Source organism: Papio anubis, chromosome 10, assembly GCF_008728515.1.
Source record: "Papio anubis isolate 15944 chromosome 10, Panubis1.0, whole genome shotgun sequence".
Classification (NCBI taxonomy): domain Eukaryota; kingdom Metazoa; phylum Chordata; class Mammalia; order Primates; family Cercopithecidae; genus Papio; species Papio anubis.
The window spans coordinates 73,225,087-73,240,528 of record NC_044985.1 but is presented as its reverse complement, the minus strand read 5'-3'; the positions used below and the strand labels follow the sequence as shown (position 1 = coordinate 73,240,528).

The following is a 15,442-nucleotide window of genomic DNA, read 5'->3' as shown; positions in this document are numbered from 1 at the left end:
AAATTATGCTTTTAATAAGTGAGTTGCAAGAGATACTGCAAAAGCTGATGGGATAAGAAATAGAGGTTTAAATGTATTATTTAAAGATATAAAGGTAACTGATAGAATTATTAATACTAATAATATATATTGAGAAGAGTAGAGATGAGTAAGTGACCTGAATTTTAAGCTCTCATGTATGGGATTAATTAGATACTATTTAAAGTGGATAAATCAAAACAGAGATAAAATCATAGTATCTGGAATTAGGGAGGTAACCACTAAAACTACAAGCAGAAACAATTGGAAGAGTTTGCTTCTGGGATGTGGTATTGGGGGTAAGAAGAGAAAGATATGGGTGCTATTTTTGCTTTTTATCATATATCCTATTTGCTTTGTTACCATGTGTGTATGTTATATTGATTAATATATATTTTTAAATTAAGTGACTTCTAAGAACAGTTACAGTTGAAGAAGGAGACCGATTTTTCATCTACCAAGTGTCATGGATTAGGCATAAAATCATTAGAAATGGATTTTCCTTTCTGCATCCTTTAGTAAGTGTTTAAAAATAGATACCATTTTGATGTCTCGTCTTGGCTGTAGTGAATGGTAGAGTCAAAATAATAGGTTTGTGAAGACAGGAGCTGGAAGTGAAAGATAACGAGAAGTTTGTACAGTGTGTTATCAGAATAGCTTGAGTGCAGTTCATTTGAACAAAGTAATGTTTTCATTTCTCCATTGTTTACCTGTGTTTAACCCGCAGTGTTAAGGAAATTTGGAGCTAACATTTATTGAATGCTTTTTTTGTATAAAGTACTTTGTATATGATAAGTCATTTAACCTGCTCAACAACTTTATGAAATTGGCATTAATTTTCACATTGGATAGATGAGGAAATTGAAAATTAGACACATAACAAAACTTGCTAAAGGCAACCTAATTTTTAAGTGGAGAGCTAGGTTTCCAGAGTATAGGTATACACTATTATATATCTATTCCAGAGTATATATAGTATATATAGTGTAACATGTTTATCTTTATAAGCTATTGGGAAACATCGCCCCGTGTGAACAAGAAATGGAAGAGCTGCTAAAGCAAAGCCCTTGAGTAGACACACAAGTAATTTTAAGTAAGAGTACAAATAATTCATCAGTAGTGACAAAAATGGAGAGTACATGACTCAGATATAATTAGGCAGGTAGATGTGAAGAGCTCGTTTAAGTTCTCTTCGGATTTCTCCTGTTTTATCATTGAAAAGGGGAGTTGGGTCATTAGTTAGGAGTAGCAGGAGAGGGGTGGGGTAAAGGTGTTGGGAGAAGTTTAAAGAGGAAAGGACAGGTGAATAAATGACTCCTGTAGGGAAGGTACTGGATAGTGTTGTCTGATGACATAAGATTCAAAGCTCTGTGTGTGTGTGTGTGTGTGTGTGTGTGTGTGTGTGTGTGTGTAGGGGTTAGGAGGAGAGATGGAAAAAGATTTAGAAGAGGAGCAAGGAGGACACATTTCCCACCTCCAGGCCTAGAGACCTGTAATGGCCACAACCTGAGAGGGCTGGAGAGGAAGCAGGGAACTCAGGGAAGAGGCGGCTTTTAGTTGGAGCCCTCAGGAGAGAGGAGCATTCATGGACATTTTGAGGATGTTGGGTAGTGATGATGCACTGAGCACTCTTCAGGGTACAGCAGAAGGGTTGGAGGAGTTGGGGATGAGGTGGGAGCTGGAGTTACAGCCTTATGGATATTGGGGTTTGGGTTTGTGGGATCTCCTGAGAGGCCTGAGTTTTTTGTGCTGACTGAAGTAAGTGAGGATAAAGAGAGAGAGTGGTAGAGACTGTGAGTCTCCATTGGGAGGGAGCTCGAAAGCTCCTCTGTTTTGCTGCCAGTGGAGGGGTGGAGGATGATGGCGGACAGCCTCATGGTGAGCATGAGTGGTTCTGGGGCCATCTCCTCACTTGTGTGAAATGAATCAACTTCCATGAGTGTGATACTTGTTCAATGTCTGTCTCCACCACCAGATGCTAAATTTACTCCATGAGGGCAGGGACAGTATAGCTTACTTGTGCATCTTCAGTGCCTTGAACAGTGCCTAGCACATACAAGGAGCCCAATAAATATATGTTGAATGAATACATAAGTAATGAAAGAATTGAGGATTCTTGGCACAGAGGTCAGTATAAGCAGCAATCTGATGAGGCTGCCAATAAAAGGATAAAGGGGATAATGTCCAGAGTGGAGAAGGTAATAATCTCTTTTTACTCCTCACTGGGCAGCATACATCTATAGGATTTTATCCATTTTTGGCCACTACACTGTAAGAAGGATGAAGTTCACTTCTTAGTATGTTAGGCAATTTTGGCTGCCAGAAAAAGGGACAACTTACATCAGACTCTGTTAAGTACTGAGGGATTTCATGAAAAAATAATTGTAGGAGAAAGGCAACAGAAATCTCATGGAAGCACAGGAGTAGTTCTATATGTGGGCCTCATGGGGAATGAAACACACTTGGGGACCTGAGTTATTTAATGGCTCTCTCAGTGTCCAAAGGTTGAGAGTCAGTTCTCCCTCTTAATAGTGACTCAGCTCTTTTCTGTCTCTTGGTACTGCTCTAGGAATTCCTGATCAACCATGTCACCCTTTATTCTAAATATACTTTTACCACTTCATATTTGCCTAGAGTTTCTGCTTATTCATTGTTTATGCTTAGTTACCCAATATGCTCTAAGGCTTTGAGGCTGCTCTTCCTCATCTTCCCCCATCATATCAGTCCAGATACTCTGTAATCACTTTGTAGACTTCTCTCAATATTTAAGCTTACCCAGTCAATTTTTCATTCCTATTTGTGGCTTTAAAAATGCTTCTCAATAGTTTTCTGTTCTCTCAGCTGTCTTCTCCTTTGTTACAAGAGGTCACAATTTCTTACTTGGTAGCAACTGACCCATCTTCCCCTTTTCTAAGCCCCTGAAAAGGGCAGGTGAAGGTGGGGGTGTCCTTTCCCTGTCATATCAATCTCTTCTGGTCTTCAAGATGGCATTTTAATCTTTCTACCTGTCTGTGAAGATCTCAATCTTTTGGCTTAGAAAATCTCTCTTATCCCCCAGGTTAATCAGTCTATCTTCTTCAGATTTTGTAGTTGGTTGTCTTCTGTTCCTCCTTTGGTGAGATAGAAACTTGCTTTCTAAACCACTACAGTTCCTACTTGAATTCCTAAGCAAATCTGACATCTAAGAGACAGAGAAGGTTACACACAATTTTTTGGTGCCTTCCTAGCATTGTATTGTAGGTTTGTGTTGATCTTGTTCAGTTACTTCTCTATTTTGGCCGATGATCCATATGTATATCTAAGTACTTATGGACAACACCAACTCAGTGTCCTATGGGGCATTCAGATAAATCTTCCCCCTTATGTCCTTCCATGTTCCTACTTCTGCTAATTTCACCACCATATACCCAGGAGCTAAAGCTCTCAATTGGTATTTATATTCCACTACTTCTCTCTTGTCCTCACTCTAGACACTTAATTAGTTGTCTAATCTCAGGCAAAGAGAGGTGTCAGGTGGTACGAATTTGATAAATCAAAACATTTGTAAGGCTAAAGATTAAAAGGATGTGATGAGCTTGTCTACCTTTGTTTTTTGCTTTGCTGTTTCAACAAGAGGTGTGTTAGCAAATGCCCATGACAGAGAAGTTAGTGGACTTCAGCAAAGGAAAGAAGCAGCAATGAAACACGGTTCAAATGTTCATGTACACTGTGCTGAGAGTTTGTTCTGTCAAGACCCGTCCTTTCTTCATCAGGGAGATGGAGTATACCAAATCATGTGAAGGTTACAGAAATACTTCCTATGACTGCTTCAAGCAAATCTCTATGCTTTCTTCCTTAAATGTCATGCAGTTAAAGAAAAGTGCTTACTCGTCCTGTCTTACTTTATATATTGGAGTAAGCTCAAAATAATTGTCAGGCAACAGCTGCTAATAATTACAGAGAAAGCATTTTATGTCTGCCCAGCCAAAGCACTTTTTGTGTTTGACATGATGAGCATTGGTGGACTGCTTCTTTCTCTACTTTACCCAGTTTCAACTTTTCTTACCTTTGGTTGTATTTATTTCTATGATAAGTGCCACACCTGCCTCACTAACCCATCACATGTCCCTTTCTTGTTAGCTAAAGGCACCACCACGTCCAGTACAGACTCTGATCTTTGGTCTCTCAGCTTTTGACTAGCATGACATCAGCTGTCCAGGAATTGCCATGTCAGTCTGGAATCTGGAAGATAGAAAATGGTCTATAAAATAGTCTACTGCCCACTTCCAGATTCTCTGTGGTGTCTTGAGAATAAATTGTCTGGGTATATATTGTTAAGTATACTCAATTTGTGTCTGTGGCGATCTGCCTGGTATTCTTGTTAGAAAGAATTTTACAAAATGTTTAGGTGCCTCCTGTGTATTGGGTAATTGTTAAGCATGTTCACACATGCTAACTTATTTGAGCTTCTTTAGAAATCAGTAAGACATCAGTTTCAGATTTTACAGATACAGAATATAGTTGACTCAAGTCACATAACTAGTAAATGGATGAATGGAAATACTATGAGCTTGGCCTGGCTTCTGTCAAAACCATGCTTCTTGCAATACATACATAAAATATCTGTTTCTGTCAAAACCATGCTTCTCGTAATATATATATATAAAATATCTGGATACCTGGATATAGATATTCAGATATCTTTTCCTTCCTAGTTTTATATATATATATATATTACATACACACACACATATATATGTGCATGTAAGTTACATTATATATATATGTTACACTAGGGTAGCTAGCTGCTATATCTTACCTCTTGTCCCTGTATTTATTTATTTATTTATTTTTGGAGATAAGGTCGCCCTCTGTCACCCAAGCTGGGGTGCAATGGTGCGATCACAGCTCATTGCAGCCTTAACTTCCCAGGCTCAAGCAATCCTGCCATCTCTGTTTCCCAAGTAGCTGGGACTACAGATGCAGACCACCACTCCTGACTAATTTTTTTACGTAGAGACAGGGTTTCACTATGTTGCCCAGGCTGGTCTTGAACTTCTGGGGTCAAGCAATTCCCCTGCTTCAGCCTCCCAGAGTGTTGGGATTACAGATGTGAGCCTTTGCACCTGGCCTCTTGTCCCTGTCTTAATTTTCCACCTTCAGTTTGTAGCTCAACATCAGAAAATTGCATTTCTTCTGGCCCTTTGACATTGGACAACCTGTCCTCTGCCTGCATTTTCACTTTTTGGTTACTTTAGCCTTTAACTTCTGGAAGAAAGAGATATTCAATAGTGTCATAGCATTAGATAATAGAACTTAGATTTGCTCCAGATTCTACTGCTTCTTCAAGGCATTAATTGGGATAAGTTATCAATCTCCCTAGCACTCAATTTCCTTATATGCAGAATAAACAGATTGGATGAAATTGTCTAAGGCTACTTCCTCCTCTAATAACAGTTTTTAATTTTAATTGAGAGTTAATGATGTCTTTGCTAGGATGTAGGTATTATTTAAGTTTTCATTTAAAGAAACTGAAAATAAACACTCTCATTGAGGAAACTGAAGCTCAGGAAGTTTAAGTAACTCACCCAAAATGACAGCACTAACAGGTTGTTGATCTTGGATTTGAACCCAGTTACTTGCGTATAAAGTCAAATACTCCTAACATGGCACACAAATGATCCATGAGCTTGCCTCTCCAGACTTAACTCTCATACTGCAACAATATATTCTAGTGACCGATGTGTTTGTAGATTCCCTGTACATGGGCAGGGTGTATGAAGAATTTTAATTGTGTTTTATATCTCTGAGCCTTTACTTGTGTTCGTAATTTCCCTCTCTGGTGTATGTTTGCTTCCTCTCACCACCTGAGTAATTCCCATTTTTTCTTTCATAACTTAGTTCACGTGTCTTTTTCTCTAGAAAGCTTCTCAAATTCCCTGGTTGAGAAATGCTGTCTTCCTTATTCTCATAATACATTATGTGTACTTTCATTTTCAAATGTACCACATTTTCTTAAATGCACGTATTTTATTCTGTCTCCCTCATTAAATCATAAGCTCTTGGCAAGAGTGCACTCGTCCTAGTTATCTTTTTATCCTGGAATCTAGCACATGCACAGTAAATCTTATGTGAACTTAATTGATCAGAATGGTGCCAAGCACAGGGATTTACCCTTGTTTTTCTCAAGTTGTTTTCTGAGTATGGTTATATTCACATCCTCATTTTACAAATGGAGAAATGCAGGCTACATAACCCAGGATAGAACTTCAAGATCTTACCCACGATCAGACTTCTAGAAGGAGTTATCTGTGCACATTTCCCCAATGTCTTCACTTCCCTTTCATAGCTAAGTCTCCCCCAATTCACCACACTACTCAGATTGTTCTGGTTAAGATCTCAATGGTATCCATATTACAAAATCCAATATCTATTCCCAATCTTCCCCATACTTGGTTTTCCCTGAGTGATCATTCTCCTCATTTGATAGTCTTTCTTTCCATGGCTTCTGTAACACACAACTTACTATAACACAAAAATCTAGTGTTCCTGCTACCCCATCTGGCCAACCCTTCTCATTCTACTTCGGGAGTGCCACCTTCTCTATTTAGAAATTGAAGTTCTTCAAAGATCAGTCTTGGACCCTTGTTTCTTTCTAATCTCACATTCTTTTCCTATGATGGCTCTTACACTCCCACAGCTTATAAAAAATGTTATGTATGCACCAATGATTTAGAGATTGATATATACATAATATACACCAATATTAAACACTGACATTTCTGAGCTCCAAAGACATACCTGCAATATTTACTTAGTAAGTGTCACTAAGTAAATGTTACTTACTCTTGGATACCTTTCATACATCCAAATTTTTTTTTTTTCTTTTTTTTTGAGATGGTGTCTTGCTCTGTCGCCCAGGCTGGAGTGCAGTGGCGCGATCTCAGCTCACTGCAAGCTCCACCTCCCAGGTTCACGCCATTCTCCTGCCTCAGCCTCCTGAGTAGCTGGAACTATAGTGCCCGCCACCACGCCTGGCTAATTTTTTGTATTTTTTGGTAGAGACGGGCTTTCACCGTGTTAGCCAGGATGGTCTTGATCTCCTGACCTTGTGATTTGCCCGCCGCGACCTCCCAAAGTGCTGGGATTACAGGCATGAGCCACCATCCCCAGCCCATACATCTCAATTTTTTACATGTCAGGATTTGAACTCATTTTTTAGTCCATCAAATCTACTCTTAATTTATATAGTCTCAATTTCCCTACCCCCCATTCTCCCAATTGCTCATAACAGAAATGCTAATGTTATCCTTGACTCTTGTCTGTTTTAAAACATCTGTCAAGGCATTACCTTGTAGACGAACCTTGCAACTGTCTACTTCTTCATATATCCATTGCTGTGCTTCTGGCTCAGCTGCCACCATCTCCTTCATGAACTATAGCAATAGCCTCCCAACTGGACCTTTACTTTCACCCACACTGCTGTCATCATCTCTCTTTGCTCATCTCCTCCATTTTTTTCTACGTATAGACCACTAGTCTTTAAAAACGAAAAATTAGCCAGGCATGGTCGTGGGGGCCTGTAATCCCAACTATTCAGGAGGCTGAGGTAGGACAATCACTTGAACCTGGGACGCAGAGGTTGTAGTGAGCTGAGATCATGCCACTCCAGCCTGGGACACAGAGCAAGGCTCCATTTAAAAAAAAAAAGTTATATCCCTGATTTAAATCCTAAAATGTTTTCCATTTCTCTTAGGATACAAAAGAAATTCTTGATATGGCTTACAAGGTCCTGCATGATTGGGTGCTCACCTTTTAATTTTTCCAACATTGTTTTCCATCTTAGCACTGATCACAGTTATAATTATGTCATTATTTATGTGCTCTTTTTAAAAAAACTATTTTCCCCACTAGAATGTAAATTCGGTGAGATCTGTGTCCAGATTTGTCCTTGACTTAAACTGTTTTCTGCCACTATAACAGAATATCTGAGACTGGGTAACTAATAACAGAAATGTGTTTATTTATCATTCATGCAGGCTGGAAAGACAGAAAGCATGGTGCCAGCATCCGGCCAGGGCCTTCGTATTGTATCATCCCGTGGTGGAAGGTAGAAGAGCAAGCAAGCTTGTGAGACAGAGAGGATGGGAGCCAAACTTCATTAGTTTATAGGAACCCAGTCCCACAATAAGTAACCCACTCTCATGATAATGGCATTAATCCATCCATTCATGAGGGCAGAGCCCTCCTGATCCAATCACCTCTTAAAGGTCCTACCTCTTAATACCATCACAATGGCAATTAAATTTCAAAATGAATTTTGGAAGAGACATTCAAACTACAGCAGTCCCCTTGATCACTGAGTCATAGGAGCATAGCATAATGCCTTGTATACAAAAGATAGCCAATAAATATTTGTTGAACGAATTAATGAATCAATTAATTAATGACACCTTTTTGAGTTGCACTATAAATAGGTCACCTTTTAGAGTTCCCCTCTGGATAATTCTCCCAATTCAAATATCCTTAAAAATTCTAATTTTTAAGAATTAAACCTAGCTACATTGTATCCCAAATTATCCACTTTTCTGCCTATCATGCATATTGTACATAAAACTCTACTATATGCCAAGCACAGAAGTAAGAGAAGTAAAAAGGCAGCGAGGTACAGTGGGCAAAAAGGAGACACAGAATACATCAAACTGTTTTCAACCCTTTGTAACCAATATTTACTAACCTGAGTACTGGTGTACTGGTGTATTTCTGTCATTCGAAAGATGATTGCTGTGGCTATTGCTATAAAGGAGGTGGGTCTGCCCAACTTTTTGTGCTGTGTGTTCCATGATGTTTGGGCCACAATGCCCTTTCAGTGTGCATATGCCTTAAGTGGCATTGATGACCGATGAATATGAGTTCATTTCCATTGTCATAAACTCTAAGTAACTAGTCCAATCCTTTTAGGAAAGTGTTGTCATGCTGGTTATTGTTTTCAGCTTGTATATCTTGGCTGTCTTTTACAGACATGCATATGCTATGCTGTAAGCCTTAGTCTAATATAATAGAAAATATGACCTGTATTTTTGTGTGGCCAATTGTTTTCTCATGTTACGGGCAGTGTAGCCTTGTAGAACTCAGGTAAAGAATAGAGTGAAAAATAGCCAATGTTAGTAATAGACTGAATTCTGTGTTAGTCATCGAGCTTTCTTTGTTAGGTAATTCTAAGCAAGAGATTGCACGACTATCTCATATCATTGTGTTTCAGCATTTTCAGTGAATGTGCACCTTCTAATATTGAAAGTTAAGTGGCCAGGGTGACAGTGATGAGTGAGCAAAAGTCAAGATGCATACACATAGCAAAAATGATTCTATGTTAAGAATGTTAACATTGTCAGGAGTTTTCAGGCTTTGGTTACTATTTGTATGCTCTTTTTAAATCCCCAGCACAGCAGTACTCAAATTAGTACTGGAGAACTATCAAATGGCATGTGAAAAAATATCTATGGCTACGTGTTTGCTTGTAATTTAATTTATTTTAATTACTAAATCACTTGCACCCGGGAAATCAGCAGTTTTTTTCTTGAATAAGTGAAAACATATAACTTTAGCACAGCATTAATGTTTTGTTGTACTAAATATTTAGCAACAAAAAGTTCACTGTCTTGGACTGCCATATACATTGTGGATTTTTGTAGATTGAACAAAATATGCCACATTAAAGTACTGCAAATTCATAGACTGAAATCTAGGGCAAAGTTCAAATCCCTTCAACTGTTTTTTGTTTTTTTTTTTTCTTGGCAGACTGTGTGTTTCTGTTCAACCACAATGCTAATCCCGCCCTGAACTCTTATTTAAATGTCTTTTTATTAAAATCTTTATTTAATCTGATTTAAACAGAAGTTTTTTACTGGGAAGAAAATTAAGAGATTATAGCATTATAACATATTGTAAACATTTTGCAGAACCACTAGTTAGTATTAACTGTCAGTTAATGCAGAATAAACCATGATAACAAAAATATTCTGAGATAGTGTACATAATACATCTTCTAGACAAACTTCTAAGTACTACAGCTCTTTGTGCTTAAGCCTGTGTTATGAAATATTTGCTAAATAAAAGTTTACCCCTTTTCTGTGTTGGGTGGGTAGTGTGGTGTGAACACACTCAAATCTTCATGGCTGAACTTTGGAATCAGTGCTCAGCAGTGATTCTGACCTGGTTCTGTGGCATGCAGAGGTGTGTAAAGAAACCCTCCTCGGGGACGCACATCCCCAGACTGCCCTTTCTCTCTAACTCAGGCTGACTTTAGAACCAGGTGTACCTAAACCACACTTTGTCGGGGGTGGGGGTGGGGAACAAACATAAAAAAACAAAAACAAAAAACCCACAAAACGATCATGCTGTTTTTTCTCCTTTTTACGTTTCTCACTGTCTATTTTGGCAACATCTACAGCGAGAGAAAGCACTAGATGCTCCCAAGCTTGGTCCAGGATCAGCTGCTACAAATCTTCTTCCCTCCCTTCTGGGACGTTTGTGCCAAAACAGCTCAGGATGAAAGGCATTTTCAGTTTTTGCTGTACTTTTCCTCTTGGTTAAAGACATGGAAAATTAGAAGAGAGAAACTGCTAAATGAGACCATAAGAGCTGAAAATGCTGAGGGTACCCAAAAGCAACAGGAAAGCCCCCACTCCGTCTGTCATAGCAAGAGAAGGGAGGGTGACTGGACTGAGAGGGGAGAGCTGGTCCTGCAGGGAGGAGGTTGGAGTTCCGAGGTAGAAGTCCAGTTCTTCGGCTTCTCTAAGATGGAGGAAAAGGACAAGAAATGGTACAGGGAAAGACCGTGTAGAGAGTAAAAGAATAATCGGAAGGCTTTACCTAATGCTCTGTGTCTTCTCTGGAAAGACATTCTCTGTGAGGAGGCCGTCATCAGAAATGAGGAAGATGGCTGAGGAGAGAGCAAGGAATGGCTAAAATGCAAAGGCTGAGTGTTGTTGGAGAAGGAGGAGGGGATATTAATGGTCTTTCGGTGGTTAGCAGGACTCTATGACTTAGTAATAATGGATCATAAGCAGAAGTGGGTACATATTCCATCTTTAAGAAAAATAATACAAAATTACCAATGCAGACTATGTACAAAAGTAAACATTTAAGATAAAAAATTACAACAAATTACAATAATTTATGTTTGCTACTTCACAAAAATATATGATTGTAGGAACCATTGCCAGGCTCTTGAGGGCTTTGGAAAGAGCCTCTTGCAAAAAAGGAGGTTAAACCTTAAAGCTTCATTAGCTTCGTGGTAAATTCACCTCTGGTCACAAGACTAGAAATACCACTAGAGTAAAGGTCTGACTGGCACAGTATGACATTTCAGACAGCATCTTAAAGGCACTTTTGTGGGAGCAGATGACAGATGCCTTCACAATACTGGCCTCAAACTATTCAGAACACCACTAACTTCTGATTTTTCTATAAAACTTGAAGAAGAACATGCATATGAAGATGCTTTAAAAACTCTTAAAGGTCTCCCTAAATGTTAGTGTTTTTTTCTTACATTCTGTAAACTCCACTGTGCCTCAATCAACAATCAAATTTGGCCGGATGCAATGGCTCACTCCTGTAATCCCAGCACTTTGGGAGGCCGAGGCAGACGGAACACAAGATCAAGAGATCGAGACCATCCTGGCCAACATGGTGAAATCCCGTCTCTACTAAAAATACAAAAATCAGCCAGGTGTGGTGGCATGCAGCTGTAGTCCCAAGCTACTTGGGAGGCTGAGGCAGGAGAATAACTTGAACGCGGGGGTTGGAGGCTGCAGTGAGCCAAGATCGTGCCACTGAACTCTAGCCTGGGGGACAGAGTGAGACTCCATCTCAGAAAAAAAAAAAAAAAAAAAATCAAATTTACCTAAGCATTCAACAAACCTATTCATTTTTTACCTTGTACAAGTACTTTAGGGTTTCACAAATAATTGCTATGTGATATTACCTTTCATTTTTCCTAGAACATTCTTTTTTCACCTTTGTATTCCATAGTTGAGACAATATAATTTTAGTCCCCATTTACAAGGATTCATCCTCAGCCTTCATTTTTCTTTTTCTTTTTTTTTTTTTTTTTTTTGAGACGGAGTCTCGCTCTGTCGCCCGGGCTGGAGTGCAGTGGCCGGATCTCAGCTCACTGCAAGCTCCGCCTCCCGGGCTTACGCCATTCTCCTGCCTCAGCCTCCGGAGTAGCTGGGACTACAGGCGCTCGCCACCTCGCCCAGCTAGTTTTTTGTATTTCTTAGTAGAGACGGGGTTTCACCGTGTTAGCCAGGATGGTCTCCATCTCCTGACCTTGTGATCCGCCCGTCTCGGCCTCCCAAAGTGCTGGGATTGCAGGCTTGAGCCACCACGCCCGGCCAGCCTTCATTTTTCTATAAATAAAGTTCTAACTTTTGCTTTCGTCTTCTTTTGGTAACTTCTTAATTCCCTTGATAATATACAGTTCTCATCTCTGTTCTTTTTCTGGGTTGATCCTTATTTTTCTTAAAGCACATGGCCAAAACTACAACCAAGTTTGCATGGAAGAAAGTGTCATCATTTTATAAATCATTCTAATGCATGTGTGTGAGTTTTTAATTCTGTTGCTACATTATGCCCAGCATTTGGTTGGTTGTTGGCCATAATGAGATTTTTTTCAGTTTGATGTCTCTTTTAGATTCTCTTTAATATTATTTAGATTCTCAATAATTCTCCTTGGAATCATAGGAGAAATTTGGTCAGGATAATCCAGAAGTTTGAAGTAATGGGCAAAAGCACTCAAACTACTGGGGAGAGTGATGAATGAAGCAGACAGGAAGTGATAGAAAGGAGTGGGGTTGCAATCTGAAAAGAAGCTTTTGAGAGATCAAAAAACAAAGTCACAGGATAAGGAGCAGTTTTTAATTGACAAGATAAAAGGATTATAATCCTAGAGAAAAAGCAGGAAGTTGGCACCAGGTTGATATAATGAAGGTAGAGTTTTACCTTGTAATAAGGTCCAAGGTTCTTTCATTCAATGAGTGGCCAGTGTGGGGTGGAGTAGGAGGTCAGGATGATCAACTAGATAGAACTTGTGTGGTAGGGAATAGAAGAATGGTTCTCAACGCTGACTGCACATCAGAACCACCTGGAGAGTTTTAAAGCCTATCAAGGCCCAGGTCCCACAGGCCAATTAAATCAGAATCTGGAGGTGGGGCGAGGCATTGGCAGGTGTGAAAAATCACCAAGTGATTCTTGTATGCAGCCAGAATTGAGGACTATGAGTTTGAGCAATTGTTTGCACCTGCAGAAGTTTTTATACTCTTGCTGCTCCATCTGGCCTTATTACCTTTACCAATTAAATCAGATGATTTGAGGGTAAGATTTTGGCTCTGTGTCCCCATCCAAATCTCATCTCAAATTGTAATCTCCGTGTCAAGGGAGGAACCTGGTGGGAGGATCATGGGGGTGGTTTCCCTCATGCTGTTCTTGTGATAGTTCTCATGAGATCTGATGGTTTAAAAGTGGAGGTTTCCCCTCCTTGCTCGTTGTTCTTTCTCCTGATGCCTAGAAGGTGTCTGCTTCCCTTTTGCCTTCTGCTATGATTGTGAGTTTCCTGAGGCCTCCCCAGCCATGCAGATCTGTGAGTTAATTAAACCTCTTTTGTTTATAAATTACCCAACCTGAGGTAGTATCTGTATAGTAGTGTGAACATGGGTTGATACATTAAGATATAGGCAAAAGCCATTTTAAAAATTCCCCAGTTGTTTCCAACCTGCAACCAAGTTTAGGAACCACTGAGTTAGAGGGATTGTATCCTGTGATCTCCTGTGTACCATGAATAAAATGAAATTATATTGTATGATAGTTCTTGTGTGTTAAAACTTTGTTTTGAAGTTTGCAGTTTAATGCACAGGAAGGAATCCAGATGCTGCTCTTTGTGTTAGTGTTTTTTTTTTTTTTTTTTTTTTTTTTTTTTTTTTTTTTTTGAGATGGAGTCTCACCTCACTCTGTCTCCCAGGCTGGAGTGCAGTGGTGCGATCTTGGCTCACTGCAACCTCGGCCTCCAGGGTTCAAGTGATTCTCCTGCCTCAGCCTCCTGAGTAGCTGGGGTTACAGGTGCCCACCACCATGCCTGGCTAATTTTTGTATTTTTAGTAGAGATGGGGTTTCTCCATGTTGGTTGGCCAGGCTGGTCTCCAACTCCTGACCTCAGGCGATCTGCCCCGCTAGGCCTCCCAAAGTGCTAGGATTACAGGCATGAGCCACTGCATCGGGCCTGTTTGTCTTACTTCTGATAGTTTAGTACACCCTTCTAATTTAAGAAAATGAGAAAAGACAGAATTTTGAAAAAAGGAGGAGGCCTTAGAGAAGAAGTCACAATCTCTTTTTTTTTTTACATATGAGAAATAAGGGGCCCAGAAAGGATAATTTAATTGTTCACAATCTCTTGGGTAGTTAATAACAGAATAGGATCCCCTGACAGATCATTTTCAATTTTCTTTCTACTCCCCAATGCTGGCTTCATTACAACTCTTAGTTTTGAAGTGATAAACACTAAAAGGGATATGACTTCATTTATAAAATCTATGGAGCACATGGACAGGGTGAATGTGAATTTGTCCATACAACTCTAGAACACTAGAAGTAAAAGTTGCCCTCAAAGCATGAAAAAGTTTATTTTAAAACAAGTAAATTAAACTACTAAAGTATCCCCTAATACCAAGCATGGCATTTAAATTAGTGTCCATGAGAATCTTTCAAGTCAAAAGGATGGCCACTGGGTAGCCATTCTATTTATGTAGGAAGGCTAAAAGTTTTGGGGTCTTCAGACCTGGGAAAATATGTGAGCTTCATAAGGTCACATGCTAGACTGTAAAAGGAAATTTTGCAATCAGTACTTAAACTCTTAATCATGTGGCTCATGTGTTTTCATACTCCCTGAGTTGGTTAGTCCAATTCCTGACCTAAGCCAACCTAGAAGAAAACAGAACAAAAGCAGATCTCTTTCGGGAATAAAGTTAACTGCATATGATTATATTCTGTTTGTTAAATATGCACACTTCCTTGTGTATTCATGGACTTTGGTCCCAGTAAATGATCTTTGCAAAAAATGTCGTGGGCACATCCTACTTACACTGAATGACATTCTTTGACAGGCAGGTTGCTAGTTGCCAACTGCAGTGTTTTGTTTCCAGCTGTTTCCCAACCCGTATCTTTCCATTGGCTGTAATGAAAAGACTAGAGCATGCTGATGAAGCCTAAAAGCAACTCCAAGGAGGGGAAGTGAATAAATTAGATCATAGAATTGGATTTAGAAAGGTTTCCATGGGCTGAAATGAGCAGCAAAATCTAAGCAGATGCAATTCTGTGGAGAGAGAAGACAGGTATAAGTACTTGAACACAGTATATCAGTAAAGAGGGGAACATACTTGTCGTAAGGTAT

At 39.4% G+C, this 15,442-nt stretch overlaps 1 long non-coding RNA gene across 1 annotated transcript; it reads right to left on the bottom strand.

Moving 5' to 3' along the window:
• Positions 1–7,996: 7,996 nt before the first annotated feature.
• On the bottom strand, positions 7,997–15,222 carry LOC103876382. Its single transcript, XR_004176596.1, has 3 exons — positions 15,134–15,222; positions 10,870–10,939; positions 7,997–10,581 (listed from the first exon to the last, which is right to left on the bottom strand). It is a non-coding gene; the product is annotated as an uncharacterized LOC103876382 (long non-coding RNA).
• Positions 15,223–15,442: the final 220 nt, after the last annotated feature.